Here is a 19,876-nt window from a genome sequence, read left to right as displayed (position 1 = left end):
CTACCGGGCTGGCGTCTACTGTTAGTTCAGTGCATAAGTTCGGGTCGAAGTATGCCAGGTGGTCTACTGCCGTTACTGATGCTCTTATTTCTTCAAACGCCTTTTTACACTCTGTGGTCCAGTCAAAGGTGTGTCCTTGTTTTGTTAGTTCTCTCAATGGTGTGCTCACCGTCGCGAAGTCTTTTATATACCTCGCGCAGTAGCTGGCGAGGCCAAGAAAGGATCGCACTTCAGCGACGTCCTTTGGTTCACTCGTTTTTTCAAGCGTGTCTATCTTGCTCCGGTCTGGCCTCATTCCTTTCCGTGAGAATATGTGTCCGAAAAATATTAATTCTTCCCTTCCCAGTTCACATTTCTTCTCGTTTACTGTCAGGCCCACCTCTACTAGCCGTGAGCACACTTCCCTTAGTGCCGTGTCGTGTTCTCCATCTGACTTACCAAAGACCAGAATGTCATCGCTGTAGTTTAGACTGTTCTTTATCGGTCTTATTATCTGCCTGATCGTTTCTTGAAATATTTCTGCTGCTGAAGATATTCCAAAGCTCAGCCTTTTGTAGCGAAACAAACCTAGGTGTGTTGAGAATGTCGTTATGTATCTGGACTGTTCGTCCAGCTCCAATTGATGGTAACCCTTGCACAGGTCTAGTTTGGAAAATGTTCTAATTCCTGTCAGGCAACTTATCATGTCGTCCAGATGTGGCCCTGGATGCCGTTCTCTTTCGATGGCTGAGTTTGGTATTCTCATATCCACACAGATTCTTATCTGTGTGGTGTCCTTTTTTGGTACAGCCACTATTGGGGACACCCATGGCGTTGGCCCTTCTGCTGGCTCAATGATGTCCTGTGCTAGTAGGGCCTTTATTTCTTCTTCCACTTGAGGTTGTAGATGTATTGGTACCCTTCGGTGGTGTTGTGCGACTGGCCTGACAGCTTCATTTATGTGCAGCGTTATTTGTCTTCCTTTCAGCTTTCCTAGTCCTTCCGTTAGGTTTGGGAATTCCTGTAGTATGCTCTCCTTTTCCGACATGTGGTACGTCATTTTCAGTAGGCCCATTAGTTTTGCTGTTACATTGCTTAGTAGACACGGTGCGGGAATGTCTCCTCGTAACACGTGTATTTCTTCTGTGACAGTCGTGCCCTTGTGCGTCATGGTGTCCGTGAATTTTCCCATGTTCGTTACGGGATTTTGTGCACCCCACGTAAATACTCTTACGCTTGATGGTTGTAGCGGTGGCTTCCTCTTCATCTTATCATATTCCGTGGCACACATGATGTTGCACGTGGCTCCGCTGTCCAGTACAAATTCTGTTTGGTGGGGCCCTACTTCAATCGTCACCCAGTCCGTTTTCTTTATTGACTTCCTGTCTATTAGCCTGATGTGTTCCTCTTCATGCCCTCCATCTGTGGTCATGAGGTATAGGCGTTCTACTTTTCTTGTTGTTTCTTCCTCTTCCTCTTCTCCTCCTGACTCTCCAGACGAGCTCCTCTCCGTCGCGTTCATGTGCCGTACATGTCTTGTCGTTGCTGTTCTTGGCCTTCCAGGCCTGCCACGTTCATTTTTAAATTGCCCACTTTGGCACATGGTAGCGAAATGGTTGCTTCTGTTGCATTTCTTGCATGTTTGACCGAATGCTGGGCATGGTCCTTTGTGAGGGAATTCCAGACCGCACCTGTAGCATTGGGAACTTTGTTTCTTCGCCGCTTGTTCTTTGTGTCCTCCCTTCCAGTTCCCTTTCTTGCCTGCGTCTGACATTCTATGTATTTGCTCTCCCTTTCGGTCCATCTGTCTCGCTTGTATCATTGCTCTTGCTTCGGCCCTTGCTAGATCTAGAATCTTTTCTAGGGTGATCGGTTCTTTCAGTAGTCTTGTGCGAAATTCCGTGTCTCGGCAGCCTTCTATCAGTTTGAGGCGAAGTGCCTGTTCATTGTCGTATGTTTCAAATTCGCAATGTGCTACTAGCTTTCTCAGCCTTGTTGCGAAGTCATCCATTGACTCTTCTGGTTGCTGATATGCCATGTGAAAGGAATATCTCTCAAAGTCGACATTTCTTTGGGGGTCGAACTTGGCCGTTAGACATTTTTTTAACTTCTCGTAGGTCTCTAATTCACTCTGTGGCAGTGTTATGAGGAGGTCATCCACCTCATCCCCCACTAGGTTTAGGAATAGATCCAGTTTTTTTCGTCCACCACGTCAGTCGCCTTCATGTATCGTTCAAATTTTATGATCCATTTTTCCCACCGGATGCCCACTTGTGGTTCCGATACAGTGAAAGGCACTGGTATGCGGTATTGTGCACTTTGCTTTGTTTCTGGCATTTCTCTTGTTTCCTCTTTGCACCTTTGTCTCCCTTTGTTATTTATTTCCTTTGTTTATTTATTATTATTTTTTTTTTCAAGCTCCTTTATTTTGAGCTATTGTATGTTGATGTCTTTCCTCTTTGTGTCTCTTTTATACTCCTGTCTTATGGTGACAGTGTTGCTCCTTTTCCTGTCTCTGTGGTGCTTTCCTTCGTGTTTTGCCTGCCCTTATAATGTCTGCCCTTTATTTCTATTGCATTTTCTTTGCTTTGTCCCCCACAAAATGTCCGCCTTGTCTCTCGCGAGATTTCGCTATTGAAATCTCGCTTTCGCCTGACCTCAAAATGGCCGACTTGCTATTGCCGCGTTTCTATTGGCCTCTCTGCCTCTTTTTAATATGGCCGCCGAGGTTTTGCTGCTCTCGCGATACTACGCGCTTCAATTGTGAGCGCGCGAACTCCCAGCGCGATCTCCCTGCTGTCTTCGGCGCTGCCGCTCCTTGCGGCGGGGCTTCTCTTACCGCTCGTTGCTCTGCTTTGTTGGACGCTTATCGGGGTGGGCTCCCGTGTAGCTCCTTGCGTCAGCGCTCTGCAACCTTATCTCATGCGCGTTCACACGCACTGGCGTTGCAGTTTCCACACACCTTCGTCGCCAGATGTCGTGTAGTGGGTTGCGCTACGTGCAGGAACCACACAGGACACAGATCGTATGGTGAGGTACTTCTTTATTTTGGTGTATCGTCCGTCCGTCTGGGCACGTCCGTCCTCGTCCTCGTCCTGCTGTGTACTGCCCCTTCCTGTCCGTCCACAGGAAGTAGTCTGGTGACCTGGTCACCACCCTGTGACCCACAGGGTCCTAGTGTCCGGCGTCTGTCATCTGTCGTGGTCATCACAGGGGGGTTGTAAACACATTATGGAGTGTGATAGGTGAACACGTTAATGGAGAGCCTCCCTGGTTAGAAGAACCTAAAGACAAGCATCTTGGGAGTGATAAACAGTCTAAAGAAAGTTGCTGCTCGGTCATCTCAATTTCATGAGTCAGCAACACCTCTGCCCTAACGATGAAGGCGTCTGATGTAACGGTTACTCCTTTGCGTTTGCTCATAATTAGTCCATTAGTTCACAATTCTCAACAAACAATTCACCAAGGACGAATTATACTAAAGAGGATAAAACACAGGGGTTAATGACAGGAATGGAATTAGCTTTGACAGTACCTTAAGACTAATAGGTGCACACAGATGCCGATGGTCCGACGTCAGAGCAGGGGCCCAGCAAAGCCTCATCCTGGCTCGGACGGGCGCAGGCAGATCCGCCCTTGGCCCGCGCGCGTCCCACGCTGCGGGAGCCCTGCTGCAATTAATTTTAAAGCGCTTCTGGGCATGTGCTGCGGGCGTCGGCGGCTGTGGCGGCCACGAGGGAGCCTGGGTCCTGTCCCGCTCCAGCTCTCGCCTCCAACGGTGGCACTCACTGAAATTACAGGCCTTCCCGCGCTGCGGGAGCCCTGCTGCGATTTTAAAGCACCTCCGGCCGCATGCTGCGGGTGACGGCGGCTGTGGCGGCCGCCAGGGTGCCTGGGACCTGTGGTCCTGTCCCGCTCCAGCTCTCCCCTCCAACGGTGGCACTCACTGAAGTTACAGGGCTTTCGCTAAAGTGAAGTTCTAGTCTCTTCTGCTCATAATGATTAAAAACGAACCTAGACATTCCCATAAAAAGAGTTTAAATGAAAAACTGAAACTGGAGCATTACTTTTGCCCTTTGACATAATGACCATAACTCGGCCACCAAATGCACGTCTCACAACCTCACACATGATCTGACCATTGACTTACCGGTGACATCAACAGCATCAAAGTGACATTACATATCATACTTTGATCGAAATTATGGATTATAACACTATTGATACAGTGCCCTTTCTTTTGGTGTGTCTTGATATCTCAGGGTGTTGGGTTGTTGGTTTGTGGTATTTATTGGTATACATATTATGAGATCGTGGGCAGTACATTTTATGGATGGATCTGAGCATTCATTGTGGACATACTAACAATGTGCAGATGGTACTAACTGTAAGAAGGGGACATGGCACCATGTTGCAAAATTACTTAAATAGTTAAATATTCATAAGAGGGCCCACTTTGGGTTGGTACCTTTACACTGCCATTGTAAGGGCATGCACTATGTCACAAGATCCTCTTCTCTATTTATTATTGTTGTGCTGGTTTACGAATCCACAGTTGAGACAGTTTAATACAATGTACAGAACATTCGGTGCCTTCTATCTTTTTACAGCAATATGAACTGAACATTATACCAAAATGGTAGCCTCTTTTAAAACCAGCTGCACATTTGATGATATCGTATGACATATAAATGTATAATGCCCGGCTCCGCTGGCATTTTTAAAAGAACCGGACTGGTAAAAAAAAAACTATGCATTATTCTCTTGGCTCTCCATGACTGGAGTTTCGTAATAGTGATTTTAGACAACTTCCCCACCCTCCCTCGTGTTGCCAGACTTACGACTCCAGTGCCACTACCGGACCACGCAGTGGTGCTGGAACAATTTTCAGAGCGCGGGGGGTAGGGGGTGGGGGCGGGGGCGGTGCCGCCATCAGTGTTACATCACCGCAGGAATAGGATTTTGAAAAATACAAGTGTCACACAAAGATCAAGTGGAGCAAATGATCCACGCCCATTCAGCACAAGATTAGTAAGGGTGTGTTATGTAGCTGGTGGTGCACTTTGTAGCATACTGTTGAAAATATATTTACATAGCATGGTGTGGCAGTGCACTGTCATTTACAGTCTGCACATTTTCGACAAAAAAATCAGAAATGCAGTTTTACTGATAAAACTACACAGCGCACAAACGACAATGTGTGCAAATCGGGTTTCAGCGACCTATTATCATTTTCATATCACTAAGTAAAGTGTCTTGAGCTGTATGATTCTATTACAATTTTTTGCATCCATCACTCTTAAGAATTACAAAAACAGTGCTCTGCTTGTGCATTCTTAACTGCTGGTATATTTTGAGGTATTTGTACAATACATTTATATGGATTAAAAATCAATTGTATTAAATAAATCGACATCCTACAGCCTTTCCTTTCACTCTTTTTACTCCAGCATTTTTGCCACTTAGTTCATTTTACCAACTCCTTGGAAGTCTGAAAAGAATAATAAACAAAAATAGCCATTTTTTTTTGAGGGGGGGTTGTATACATTTTTGTTTGCATTTCTTATAATACTGAACATAGATTTACAACATTGGTCATACCGCAATAAAATACCCCCACCCCTTACCCCCTTAGCTCGCATGGATAAGCTATATTACGTCAATTGATGACATTGACATCTGTTGAGTGCGAAGATCGTGCAATATATTTTCAAAAACCCCTGGTCTCTGAGACACTCTCCTGAGTGTCAACTACCCATCCCCTCCCCAATCCCCTCCCCATCCAACTCCCACACAAACAGGCATCATAACTATCTCATCTGTACCATACTGGCGCGGTCATGATTTACCTTTAATGTGGTCTTGAGTCAAGCAGCTCAAGAAACTCATCGAACATTGATACCCATGCCTGCAAGTCATCCGCCAACATATTGTCCCTGCTGGTTTTTCCGCCCTCTCTGCCATATCTCTCAACCAGTCATCCAGCAGCAGTGGGTTAGGAGACATCCACCGGACTGCCACCTAGCGTTTAGCAAGCACCAGCGCCAGTAGTATGACTTTCAGACCAAGATTTATTTTTTCGTACCGGAACCATACCAAGCAAGCACTGTTTGATATCTTTGGTGATGGTACATCCCATGGCCCCATTTATCCTAGTAACCACTATTTGACAGTAAGTGTCAAGTGAGAGGCACAAATAATCAAATTGGAGGAAAAAAGAAGAAGCTGTGATCCATTCAGCTTCCTTAATCAATATCCAAAAATCAAGTGGGGAATGGATCACTTGTCCTGCATAACTTAAGTTAGCATTTCTCAGTTTTCAGTGTCCCAATAAAAAAACCCTCATTCACGTGCAGATGGTAGAGGTAGCGGTATATCTTGATTCTCCGCTCTACTGTTAATCACGTGACAGCATCATCATGGGGTTAGTGCTCATGCTTCCTCCACCGGAGGTGTACCCCTTGGTAGTGCAGTAGTGATCAGGGATATTAGTGTCATAGGCCAAGGTGACTAAAAAATACTCGTACAGCCAGGTGTGAGTTTAATAGATCTCTATTCGAGATATTATTTAAAAGATTGGTTGTAGCGCGTAATGAAGTTTGATTATGGATCTCCCGCACTTAAAATATTGTTACGAAAAGGTGGTCGACATGTTTCTGCCCTTATGTTGCCTCTGTGGGTCAGGTGGGATTTCTTCAGGACCAGGGTGGTAAGGTGTGGTGAGACTATGGGCATCTCTGTGTGTGATATCCTCAGGAATATTTATTCTAGAAGAAGTGTGAGGAATTAGATATATTAATCTGTTTCGGGTGAGGTCCAGCAGTACCTGTATAAATAGAAGTAGGGGGTAGGGAAAAAGGAACACAGCCAGATAGGAAGCTGACCAATTTCATACTTCTCTCTGCATGCAGTGGGTAAAATTGTCAGTTTTGTTGGACTGCACCATTTTGGCAAGTTTGTCCTTCCCCATCTTGGATGTCAGACAGACCCACCAAACGTGGGCCCAGAAACATTTACTCCCTCCCCACAGTAAATTCAGCAATATTTTAATCCAGTGGCAAACGCCCTCTCCAGCCCGCCAGCTGCTACCCACTGTAACTCAGTGGCTAAGAGAAGTGTTCATGCTACAATATGGCAACCTCGGGCCAGATCAACTCACAGCTACCAGCCCCATTCCGCAAGGGCAGACTGGTATCGCATTCCAAGTTTGTGTCTACCTCTGTCTCTCATAGGTCCTCAGCCTCACCAGCATAGGAGCAGGCCTTGTGGTAGGATCCTTTATCGGGCAGTGATGCTCGCGGGTTAGTCTGCCTCAAGCCCACTGCGGTGGATTAGGCAGGCAGCACACCCCACCCGTGGACCAGATGGTAGGAGTGATTCTCTCTCCCTGTAGGGGCGACAGGCAGTAATCCTCAGTCCGCAGCCCCCTCTGTGATGGTAGCTGCAACAGAATTACATAGGATTTCAGTTGTACCTGCAGAAGCCATCACGAAAACAGACTAGTCAGCCCTCTTGCTTGGCCACACACCCACACATCTCTATGTTAAACAAATATGCAGCAATTTGTCATACGACATAGCCTGACATTTAGCTTCTGGCTTTAACCACTCAGCAAATGTAATAGGATAACGGTAAAAGGGATCTTTCTTGCCTGTTCACTTTTCTGAACTCCAGCCTGGTTTTTTTCTGGGGGTGCTGCAGCACCTCCCGCACCCCTACTTCCAGCCCCTATGGAACTTTGCAAGGCAGCTTGCTTTTAGTCCTGCTCTCCCCTTTCAATGTTGGTCCACTCATGGACATGTCAGCGAGTTTGCCAATGGCTACCACTGATTGGGTGTTATCCAGTGCAGTCCAAATAGTCGTGGGGGTCACCCTAAAACTGTATCACAGCTGTTGCAGCCAAAGGCCAATGACAGGATGAGCATAAGCCTGAACCTCCTCTTTTCCCAAGCAGGCATAATGGACCTGAGAGTGCAGCTCAATATAGCTTGCAGGGCTTGGGGGCTGCTGCAGTGATCCTATAATAACCAAGGAACTCCCTGCTGCAGCACCCAAAGCCAGTCTCTAAATTCCACAGGCCCAGACAGATTCTTGAACCATGCAACATAGAAAGTTGCCCCAAAGGTCCATGTTGCTAGAGCATATTTCTGCTGCAGGCCCTTTTTAGTTAAATAGCTCTGGCAACTTGTGTGCCATTCAAACGGGTTCAGAAAGGGACCTACGACTAAACCTCCCAGAACTTATTAGGGACCCAATACAGAGTCTGGCACACGCCTGGTTTTAGAGGGTGGGCCAGGCCCACCCCAGGAATACCCTGGCCCACCCAAGGCCATTCAGAACTGAAAAACAAGCGTTTTTCAACCTAATGTTTCACAGGGCGTGAAGCCCCGTGGGCTTTCCTTTATCATTTATTTTAACGCCATTCACATAGGCTACTTTCAGGCACGGGGATAGGCGTGACGTCAGCAGAGTTTATTAGCTGCTATGATGCACAAATGACCATCATGGATATCCTGAAAAATGAATTATGATTCGGGGCTTATTGCTTCATATTTTTAAACTTCAATGCTTTGCAAAGTAAAAGTACAAGTTTTTAAAAACATGAAAAGCTGAAAAGTGGCTCTGTATGGTAGAAGAAACATTTCTACTGCTGCACATGACCAGGTGCATGCTACAGTCTTAAAGTTCTGCATCTTAAAGATTTAACAAGCAGCATCTCTTTCCTTTTCCAAAGCGGGAAACACATCAAATAAAGCAAAGTATGTAGCTTTCTGGGTGTTGATTATTGTGTTAAAAATGTCAGATGATGCAAACAGACAGATGCAAATGCCTTAATTATCAGATCAATTAAATACTTTGTTGTTTTTGGCCAATACCCACTCATCTTCATGGCCCACCCATGCTTCTTTACGTCCCTTCACCCCCAAAAAAGTTCTACAACCCGGCCTGGTTGGACAGGTGGTAAATGGGTGAGTTAATCCACAAGAAACACTGAATACCATGAGGAATCTGGTAATTGCCCATTCGCTGGGCATGAACTTGTAACTCCACCAAGGACCTTACAACTCACAATCGGGCCCATAGGTGTCAAATGAAAGGGAAGACTGAAACAAGCATTGGTAATGCATCCCTTTCGTCTATGCAATGATTAAAGAGCTGTTTTCATCAATCATCCTCTGGGAGAAGTGAGGCATGGCCGAGACCTCGAATATGGCGGCCGTGTAAGCTCAGAGCTCCGTCCGGCCTAACATGCATCCTGTAATACCCGACTCGGAGATTGGAACTGTGGCACATGGAAGGTGAAGCACTCCTCATGCCGCTGTACTGATGCGGAGGAAGCAATTTCTATCAAACTGCCATGGTGTCACAACGAAAGCCCAAAGAAGAGAAGGCTGGGCATTGGCGAAGACTGTGTAGGCCTGCTGCCGATGCACGAACGAGTGGCGCTGGAAGGGAAAGGCAAGGAGCAAGCGATCCCCCTCCGGCCCTTTGCCCCACATCGTTTGTAACCTGTGGGAACCACCAGCGGCAGCTGAAAACTAGTGGTTGTGGCTAATCTGAAGTGGCCCAGAGGACAAAGCAGTGGAGAAGCCGTAGAAGGCCCGACAGTGTGGTGAGGGGCTGCAGTACTCCGTCAGACCGCGAGGCCTGGAGTAGCGCCTGCCACAGGAGATTGGAGCCATCATCAAGGCTCAGGGAACGAGTCCCGGAGGGCGACGGCGGTGCTGTAGAGTGTGGGAGGGACTCCTGGGCTCCTGAAGCAGAGACTACTGGAGCTGACTGCGGCAGCATGTCAGAGTAGCCAGCCGAAAACAAGGACCTCGAGCGGAGGCCTACCCAGCAACCTACAACCTGGCTGGTGGTAAGGAGGGAGTTGTGGCCCTGGCTGTAGAGCAGAGAGCGTTGAAAGAACTCCTGGATGAGGTGACTGGGGCCTGTAGAGAAAATAAACACGGGATATCAGGGTTGCTACCGGGGTCCCAGTGAGGGAGGTACCGATGTAGAGGCAGTCCAAGAGGAGCTGCGAATCAGAACTGCATATGGCCTTAAGCAGAACGGGCCTGACCGGGACGGAGGAGGCTCTGGGGCCGTAATGTCAGGCACGGCTGAAGAGCAGCAGCGCTGCGGGCCGCCGTGCTTCCCTACTTACCTAGGCTGTGGCCTACCGTAGCAGCTCACTCATCCCATGGTGGGGAAAACCAAGATTGAGGTGGCGAGCTTGGCTTTTTTGGGTAGTCTTCATTCAGGAAGCAAAGCCAGAGAGAGTGAAGAGGCCCAGTGACACCTTGGTGGCTGAGGCGGGCCATTGAGCCTCCCCTGAGCCAAACAACTGGAAGCAGTTATGGGGTGCTCACAGTGCAAGAACCCCACAGTGGTCAGTGTCGGGGAGGAGCAAACATACGGAGAACCCCTGGGGGCTGGAGCTGAATGTAGAAGTGAGCCCAGGGGAAAAACCAGTAAGCAGGGACTAAGTTCTGAGAACTGACGTACTAGCGCTATACATCCCCAGAGACGGACTTGCCGCCGCACCTGTTTTCCGAGGCCCCTGGGCGTACTAATGACTACGGTCCATCAGGACAGGCGGAGAGGGGCAGAAGAAGAACAATCCCCCCACTTCACGTACTTAATTAACTGTATCTCAAGATGTGCAGGCAGAAACCGAAGCAAGAGGGCACACAGCCCAGCACAAGAGAAACCTTCCCACTAACCCCAGAGAAGGAGGAAGGTGGGAATGCTGGCACAGAAGTTTTGCTCTACTTTCACCTGGACAAAGTGCTGGCAGCCATTGATGACACCAAGGCAGCCCTGTAGAATTATATTGGAGCTGTCCCTGGGGGCTTAGGGCTCCTACAGGTGGAACACCATAAGCTGGCCAACAGAGTGAAAGAAGTGGAGTGTTCAGTACCTGAACTCAAGTCGGAACAAAATTCGACAGCCTCCAAGTTAGAAGAGTTTACGACCATGGTTGTGGTCCTGGAGCAGCGCGCTGAAGATGCCGAAGGAAGCAGTCGACGTAATAACATAAAAGTGGTGGATATCCCAGAGGGTGTTGAGGGTCCGGACATGGTTGCATTTATGGAAAAATGGCTGATAACCGAAATGGCTCCGGAAGGTCTCTCTTAGTTCTTCAAGCTAGAAAGGGCCCACCGAGTCCCTGAACATCCCCGTGCCCTGAAGGCCTCCCTGCCTCATAGTGGCACGACTCCTCCACCACAGAGATCGCAACACTATACTACAACAGGCTCGAAAACACAGCCCTTACACACTAGATAACAGCAAACTGTTATTATTCCGGGCCAAGGTACAGGCCCATCAAGCATCCTTCATTAAAGCCAAAAGGGATCTCCGAGAAGCAGGAATCCAGTACTACCTAATGTTGCCAGCAAAACTCCGAATTATCCTTGATGAAGCCACTTATTTTTGCGACTCGCCAGAAGAGACATGTTCATGGCTTGAAGCCTATAAAGCGGGACCACCTCTGCCCAAACCGCAATTGCCCCCCCCCCGGACTGCGAAACACCCCACCAGGAAGAGGCAACAGCGCTCACAGAGAAAGACACAGTGGCAGAAACCCACAGCCTCGCAAACGGAGCAGAGCATGAAGGCAGGACTACAGGCAGTGGTACAGATCGTGACCCCACAAAAACAAGACAGAGTGTCAGAAACCTCCTCGGAGTCAAGAGATGCAGCATCAGACTCAGAGGACCTCACTGGCAGTGACACACTTGCCGAAAGTGACTCCCCTTACGGCAGATGACATTATATAATTATCAAGGGCCACGAGATGGGCCCCATTCAATGCCCCTATGTTGGGTCCAGAGGGAGAATTATGGTGATATGGTATGACTTGTGTGATTACCCCTACAGGGCTCAGTAAGACGGGTGCAGACACACTTCTGGGGGCTGCCGAAGCAGCTCTAAGCGCCTAAGGAGGGCAGGGAGGGGGTCCATGGCCTTGCTTCACTTTAACCTCTTCTCCCCAATAGAGAGTTCCGTATGACAAGTTCGGGGTGGCATTCTAACCAGAATGCTTTTGTTTGTTTGCAGATTTGGGTGGCTGGCTGTTGCGCGGTTGCCCTTGGGTAGGGGAGTTAGTTTGTGGGATCTATTATTAAGCGTTCAGGGGTCAGAGAAACACAATCCTGCTCTGATACAGGGGCCGGGTCAAATGATGAGATGGGGACTGGGGGTGAAGTGGTATACCCGCTACCGACATGGCAGCCGTGACTACCTCCACCGGGGTGTTAAAAAAATCCTGTCCTGGAATGTCCAAAGTAAGGGATCCCCTACTAATCGCCATAATGTCCATAGTTATATCCACTGTAGGGAAGCGCAAATAGTCATGCTACAAGAAACGCACCTCACTGCTGAGGAGGGTCTCTGTCTGAGACGGCAGAGGCAATTATTTGCAACCTCATATTTGGTGTATTTGTGGGGAGCTCTGTAATGGATATGGCCGGGGACCCCCTTTGAAGCAATACATAAAATTATTGACCCAGAAGGGCGATATGTTATAGTGAAAGGCAGGCTAATGGTTAGGGAAGTGACACTTTGGAGCATATGCACCCCAAATCAAGTTCAGAATCAGTTCCTCCAACAATTATCGAAACCCCTGTCAGGAGTAGAAGCATGTGATCTAATTTTGGGAGGGGACTATAACTGCGTTGCAGACATACACATGGATAGATTCATCCCCCCTTACATGGTATGTTGGCGGCTCCGACCTCAAAGCGCCTCCGGGACTGGATGGGGCATTGGGTGTTTCTGGATGTATGGCGATTGCAAAATGGTCAGCAGAGACAACTCTCGAAAGCCAGGAGTAAACATAACAGCCATGGAACATTTGCGCCTACTAGACCTCCTGGCCTACCAGGAAAAACAACATGTGGAGGGCGGAAGCTCAGGGAGACTATTAGCATGGCTGATTTGGCCTGAGAGTAGAGGCACACCCATTACTTGCTTACAGGTGACCAATGGGGATGTGGTGTATTCGCCTAGGGTCATGAATTCCACATTCTGTGAGTATTACTCTGCCCTATTCGGGAAAGCAGGAGAAGTACCCATGGACTCCATAGACTGGTACTTAGGAGCACTACACCTATGTAAGGTAGATCCCACTGAGCAGAAACACTAGGAGAAGCAATATCCGCGCAAGATATTCGGGCCGCAATCAAAGGTATGGTTAAAAGGAAAACTTCAGGACTAGCTGGACTCCCTGCAGAGTTTTATTCCACCTTTATATCAGTATTAGCCCCTCACCTAGAACAGGTGAATGCCGACTCATAGCGTATTGGCCAACTACTGACCTCTACAAAAGAGGCTGTTGGACTTGGCCCATTTATCCCGAAATGTTTTGTTTTTCACCCCCCTATTTTAGGATTTCTCCCCCATGGTAGAGAAATATATAGGCCATGTGTGATGTGAGATGCAGTGACACATGCTGTGCAATGGAGTGCGCAGATTTATTTGGGCTGCTGTGGAGAAATGTCGCTTTTAAAATGGACGCAATTGCTGTGTGCTTTGTGCCGCCTGCCTGCAGTGGGTTGGTGGTCTAGTGTTCTTTTACCATTGCAGAAATGTCACTTTTAAAATGGACGCCATTTCTGCCTGCTTGTGGTGGGTTGGCCTGAGGTGGGTTGGCAATCTAGTGTTTGAACTGACAAGGTGCTCTACACTTCCCCCACAGTGACAGTGAGGCTGGAACTGCCAGGGACCTTCTAAATGCTTCCAGCCTTTCTGGTATTTGTAGAGCAGTAGAGATGCCATGTGCTCAGTCAGAGCGTGGACTTGAGAGTGAGGGGACCTGCTGCCAGGGGGTGCCGCTGCATGGGCTTGTGTGCTGGCCCCTGAGCCCATCTGTACCCCTCCACTCCACAGGGCCAGTGAGAGCCCGCTGCTGAAGTTCAGGCTGCTGTACCAGGAGGAGTGCCATTTTATAGGGGATGATGGTTCCGAGGAGCTGCTGTCCTGTACTGATGAGTACCCACTGACCGCTGACCTGGCCTAGCACTGCCTGCCTGCTCTCCTGCCCTAGCGCCTCGTGAGTGCTACACCTGGGCCCTGACTGCTCCCTAGCGCCTGTAAGAGAAGAGCGCTTTATCTGACTGCTGTGGAGCACCTTTGACTGCACCCAGAAGGAGGTGAGGAGCGCGACCTGTTGTCCCTGAGTCTGCTGGTGGGACCTAGTGCCTCGGGAGGGCTCCAGGTGGATTACCTGTACCCCCCCTGCTGGCACCCTAGTGCTGTACTGCTCAAGTGCTATATGTAGATGGCCAGTGAGGAGAGAGGAGCATGGGCGCTATGTCTTTAGGTGGAACCCTTAATCTGTGGCAGCTACCTAGCGCCTCTTAAGTGATATATTCGCATTGCTGGTGAGGAGCGCTACCTGTCGTCCTTGAAGCTCCTGGTGCGACTGAGCACATCGTAAGCGATATATTCAGGGTGCCAGGGGAAGAGGAGCTGAGGCCTGCAGCACTGTGCTGTAAAAGCGCTATATTTCAATTCCCCTGCATGTGTGCTGCATTGTGGTGCTGCCAGAGTGCCTTATTCGTATTGACTGTGCTCTGCTTGCTGCCAAGGCGCTACAACTGTGCCCAGGGGAAGAGGAGCGGACGTCTGCCGCGCTGGCATTCTAAAGCGCTACGAGGGAATCCCGGCGTGTGGGATTCCCCCCTGCCTGCTTGGTTGACAGCGGGCAGCTTCAACATTGTGGGGCACTCTTAATTGCAGCAGAGTCCAGAAGAGGGACTCCATTTTCCCCAGGCGCTGTGGTGCCAAAGGCTAACCTGCAAGGCTGATGGCACTTATAATGTGTGCCGCTTTCCCTCAATGACTGCATGGCTGTTAATGTTTTATGCCCCCGTCTAATGTGACTTACGCTAATGTGGTGATCCTAGTGCATTTATGCTAATGTGTCAATGCTAACGCTTTTATGCTTATTGCCGTTCTGCTAAGGTTTATGCTGATGTCCAATGCAGTGAGGCTGATCTATGCACATTGTGATTAATGCCTAGTGACAGTATTGCCCCAGATTGGCTACATAGAGGAGTTCCTGCCATTTAGCCTACTGACATGCAATGATGTTCTATTCCAGGCCTCCGGCACCCATGCATTTATGATAATGAGGGTTATGTTCATTGGATGCCCCCTGCTTATGTCAGGGCCTACTGAGAGCCCACTCTATGATTATTACCCAATGAGATGCCCCAGGATTTATGCAAATAGATAGATGCCCTTACACTGAAGGTTGTTGTGCATAATAAGCCCCTATGCTCACATGTTTATGCCGTTGGGTTTTTCATGCAAATGCAGGAGGTGACTGATGCCCATGATTGTGCCCAATGATAAGGCACGATGTTCCAAGTGCTACTGTGTCTGCCCTGCTGTTACGATGCATAATGTGATTTTTATGCTAATGGTATGCCCAAGGTCCTGATAATGCGTGTGTGCATAATGTAAGTGATGTCTAGGGATGGTGTATTTATGCTCATGTGATTTTCCCTGACGGACATGTTTTGGTGCTCATCTGTTTATACCTAATACTTAGAAGGTTTAATGCATAAGGGGCCTGATTTAAGGTGTCGCTGGCCAATGAGTCTACAAAGCTTGTGTCTCTATGTCTAAGGAGGTGTTGAGGGGTTGCTGTTTCAGGCCTGCTCACGCAGCGATTGAGGCCTATCGTGAGACACGGCTAAGTTCCTGACCCTACCAGTAGTTACGGGCTGCTCTACGTTCATTATTGATGCTAATGGGATGTTCCTGCCTAATGCGTCATGCTAATGTGATTTATGCATCAGGGTTAGGCCTTATGACAATACTGTGGTGCTAATGTTATTACAGCCATGCTGAAAGTGTTTTCCCCTAAAGCTACAGCTGCTGGACTCTACATCTATTCCTTGCACCGACCTTTATTCCATATACTCTTGTGATGGTTCTGGCAGCGGCCCGAGTGGCCCTGCCCTGTAAATAGTTCCCTTCTGTACATGACTACCGGGTGCCAGTTGGCGCCGTGTTCACCCCTGTGATTACTTCTTGCTGTGTTGTGCATAATGCATATGCTGTTTTTCACCTAAACTGGCGTGGTCTCTTTTTGTAGTGCGCCTTGTGTGTCGTCTGTGTGTGCTGCGCGGATGCTTTACACATTTGCTCTGGAGTATGGCCCGCCCGCTCTGCACCATTCTACCCCATTTCTAACAGAGGCGCTAGTGGTCCCGCTGCCCAAAACCAAATCAGGATTGGCCTGTACATTGGACTTTCGTCCGCTCTCCATATCAAATATGATTTTCAAAGTACTCAGTAAAATTTTGGCCATGAGAATGCTCCCATATATGCAAGATTTGATCCACGTTGATATAAATGGATTTATACCATCCAGATTGATCTCTGGGAATCTGAGAAGGCTGTACCATGTCTTATTCCATCATGGCATTTCTGCATACCCAGAAGCCGTGGTAATGGCAGTTGACCTAGAGAAGGCATTTGACTCTCTGAAATGGGACTTCTTAATGCATATCATGAGAAAGATGGGACTAGGAGATGGGTGGCTGAGATGGGTGCGGCTGCTCTATACTTGTCCCACAGCTAGAGTCAGAACGGGAGGAGTTGTCTCGACAACTTATGATATTTATAGAGGGACTAGGCAAGGCTGCCCATTCTCCCCTCTATTGTTTGCCTTAGCAATTGAGCCACTGGCAGGTTTCGAGCATGAAGTGGTACAACATGGGCTGCTTCTCGATGGAAAGGTACATATAATTTTCCTATACGCAGATGACCTCCTGCTACACCTCGGAGAGGGCACCCGGGGTATACCACATGCTATGAATATAATGGAGGAGTTTGTCAACCTGACGGGGCTCTGAGTCAACACACTCAAACACATATTTTCCTAGTGACGCCCTCATCGCCTATACCTGTGACCCTCCTGATTGCTCCGCTCCCTGAAAACATGCATATCATTATGCCGCTCACTCAGGTTAAAATTTATGGCCAGAATGGCGATATCCAAAATGATCATCCTCCTGTGACTATTATATTATTTTGTCACCCTCCCAGTAGTGATCCTGCAGAGATGGTTTAGAGACCTGCATTCGATGCTGAGAGATCCGATTTGGAACGTGGGTGAAATAGAGTCTCACTGGCAACGCTGAAGCGGTTTGCAGAGATGGGTGCTGCAGGTCCACCAGATTTTGGCACGTATTATTGGCGGCACAGCTTCAGTAGCTTGCCCAGTGGCTAGATGGGAAGGGATTGGAGACACTGGGTACTCCAATGCTGACAAACCCCTGAAGGTGGTTATTTGCTAATATCCTAAATCCCAAGATTTCGCTACAGACCCCTGGGGTTCTGCTGCAGGTGGCGTTAAAATACTGGAATAGATGCACCTGACGCACGGCTGCGATTCCCCTTTTTGCACCTGGTCTCCCCCTGGTGGGTTTATCAAGGGGTGATGTCTACTCCCTTTTCACAGAGGGTCAACTGAGAGATTGTACAGCAGCGGTTTTAACGACGGTCAGCGACTGTTATCAAGAAGGAGAGTTGATCTCCCTAGACAAATTCCTTGTGCAATACGACTTACCCCCGGGTCAGTTCCTAAACTATCATGCAATGATGGGAACCTTTAGTGCGATGTGGGGAAGAGGCAGTCATGAACCCGATACACACACACACAGTACTACAGGCGGTGGTGACAATTGAAGCGGCAAGACTTTTAGTAAAATGGCTCTATAGAGCGATCCTGGTGATGACAGAGCAGCCCTTTAACCATTTACAGGAGAAATGAGGAGTCCTGGTGAGAAGGGACCTGACAGATGCAGAATGGGGTAGAGCCCTGAGTAGCACAAAGAAAATCTCTAGGAATTCCAATTTTAAGTTCACACAATTCAATATTCTGCACATGACCTATCTCACCTTCCCACAGACTCAACATCATGTACAGGGATACTGGACAGCAGTGCCCGAAGTGGAGGACCCCGAACGTAAGATTTGCAAATATGGTATGGGATTGTCCAGGTTTGCAAGATTATTGGCACCAGATTGTAGAAATACTAAAAAAAAGTGTTGGCATGCCCCTTTCCCTGCAGGGCAGAGGTCTGCCTGCACAGTCTGTTTCCATAACCTAAAGCGAAGAAAGTGGGTACTAAATTAGTTGACCTCGCCCTGGTGCTAGCAAGAAGGCGTATAGTCCTTCAATTGTGGGCGGTAATACGGCCTAAAGTGATAGACTGGGAAAAAGATGTATCTGCCTGGGCCAAGGCAGAAGAGAGAGCTCTAATAAAACAAGATATCAAATGCAAGAGGGGTTGACCACTTGCAGAACTATGGTCCGAAGTGGTGAGGCATGGTACAGTAAGGGGGGGAAGCAGTAGGGAGAACTCTCCGGGGAATACCCTGATGGGAGACTGAGATGGGGAACACCAGCCTTCCTCTCACAAACCGGAGTGAGGATGAATAAAAGCTTATCTGCAAAACCCCATCCAAACAAGGCATTAACAGTAGAGAGACAATGATGAATATACAATTACGGTACTTATAATACCTATTTGGACACTGACCCCAGGATACATTATCTGTTAAATAGTTTACTATGTTAATTGTTGTAATTGGTCTTATTGTAATGCAATAAGATATTTATTATGTGGCAATTGTTCATGGCTCCCCCGAGGAATAAATTACGGAAAAGGCAATATGTAACACTTCGAAGGTATAACCAGAGGGAGATGTTTAAATTACACTAGGTTCCTATTCCCAAACTGTGTAATTATCTCCTGTACAATGTACCCTGACGTTTTCAGCTTTTTTTCTCCTTATTGATTTCTACTGCACATTGCCTTGCTATGTATAAACTGGTTTCTAAAGGAAAAAGCCAAAAAAAGATCTTTTTTTTAAAAATCATCCTCTGGGAGAAGGAAAGAGCTCTCTGAAATAACACGTGAGTAGAGATTATGTGACACAGTGGCCAGAGCTGCTGACCACTGAGATGGGGATTCTGGTTTGAGTCTGGGGAGCACCACACAACATCCTTTGATTATATGGAAATCACTTAATGTCTTAGTGAAAATTGTTATATAAATATGCTGAACAAGTAAAAGGCAAAACTTTATGAAAATATAGGGGTACATGCATCATTGAAAATTGCATTCGCAAAGGGTACGAATCGCAAAATTCGGCCGTTTGCGAATGCAATTTTATTATTTGGGATGCATCACAATTTTTGTACTGTTCGCAATTTAAGAAATCGCAAAATTGCGATTTCTTAAATTGTGATTGCATTTAAGGAATCTCAAATTGAGATTCCTTAAATGCAATGCATCAAAATTTGTGATTTCGCTAATAGGGGGAGCAAATTACCATGAAGTTGACCTTCATGGTAATTTGCAAAAACTTCGAAAAATGCACTAAAGTGCATTTTTCAAAGTTCCATTTTACACACACACGTGCCCTTGGGGCATGTGTGTGTGAAAGATGTACTTATACGCAGATTTCAGGGGTGCAACAGGGTGTCCTTTTGACACCCTCGCACCCTTGGAATTGCATTCTCAATTTGCGATTCTCTAATTGAGAATCGCAAATTGAGAATGTCTTCCCATTCATTCCTATGGGCCTCTAAGCCCATAGGAATGAATGGGGAGGTATTCCTTAATTGCGAGTCGCAATTAAGGAGTTTTAAGAAATCGCTATTTTTTTAGCAATTTCTTCATGCATAGCCTTTTGCAATTCCTTATTAGCGAATCCTTATTTTTCGCTAATAAGGAATCGCAAATGGCATTGTTGATGCATGTGGGCCATAGTTCCTCCATAGCGAATGTTAACAGCATTCCGGTGTGGGAAACTGATAAGAGGAGGAACAAGCATTAGAAAATGCAGAAAAAATATGCTAAAGCCAATAGAAATGGAGGAA

The 19,876-nt window shown here is 47.6% G+C and overlaps 1 protein-coding gene across 3 annotated transcripts in view; it reads right to left on the bottom strand.

The window, feature by feature from the left end:
- Positions 1 to 19,876, bottom strand: part of DMPK (DM1 protein kinase) — a 1,011,012-nt gene that overhangs the window by 858,380 nt on the left and 132,756 nt on the right. The gene's annotated exons all lie outside the window — the stretch shown is intronic.

The sequence above is a fragment of the Lissotriton helveticus genome, chromosome 9 (genome assembly GCF_964261635.1).
Source record: "Lissotriton helveticus chromosome 9, aLisHel1.1, whole genome shotgun sequence".
NCBI classification, from domain to species: Eukaryota; Metazoa; Chordata; class Amphibia; order Caudata; family Salamandridae; genus Lissotriton; species Lissotriton helveticus.
Note: the sequence above shows the minus strand (reverse complement) of the source record. Positions and strands in the feature narration are given on the sequence as shown.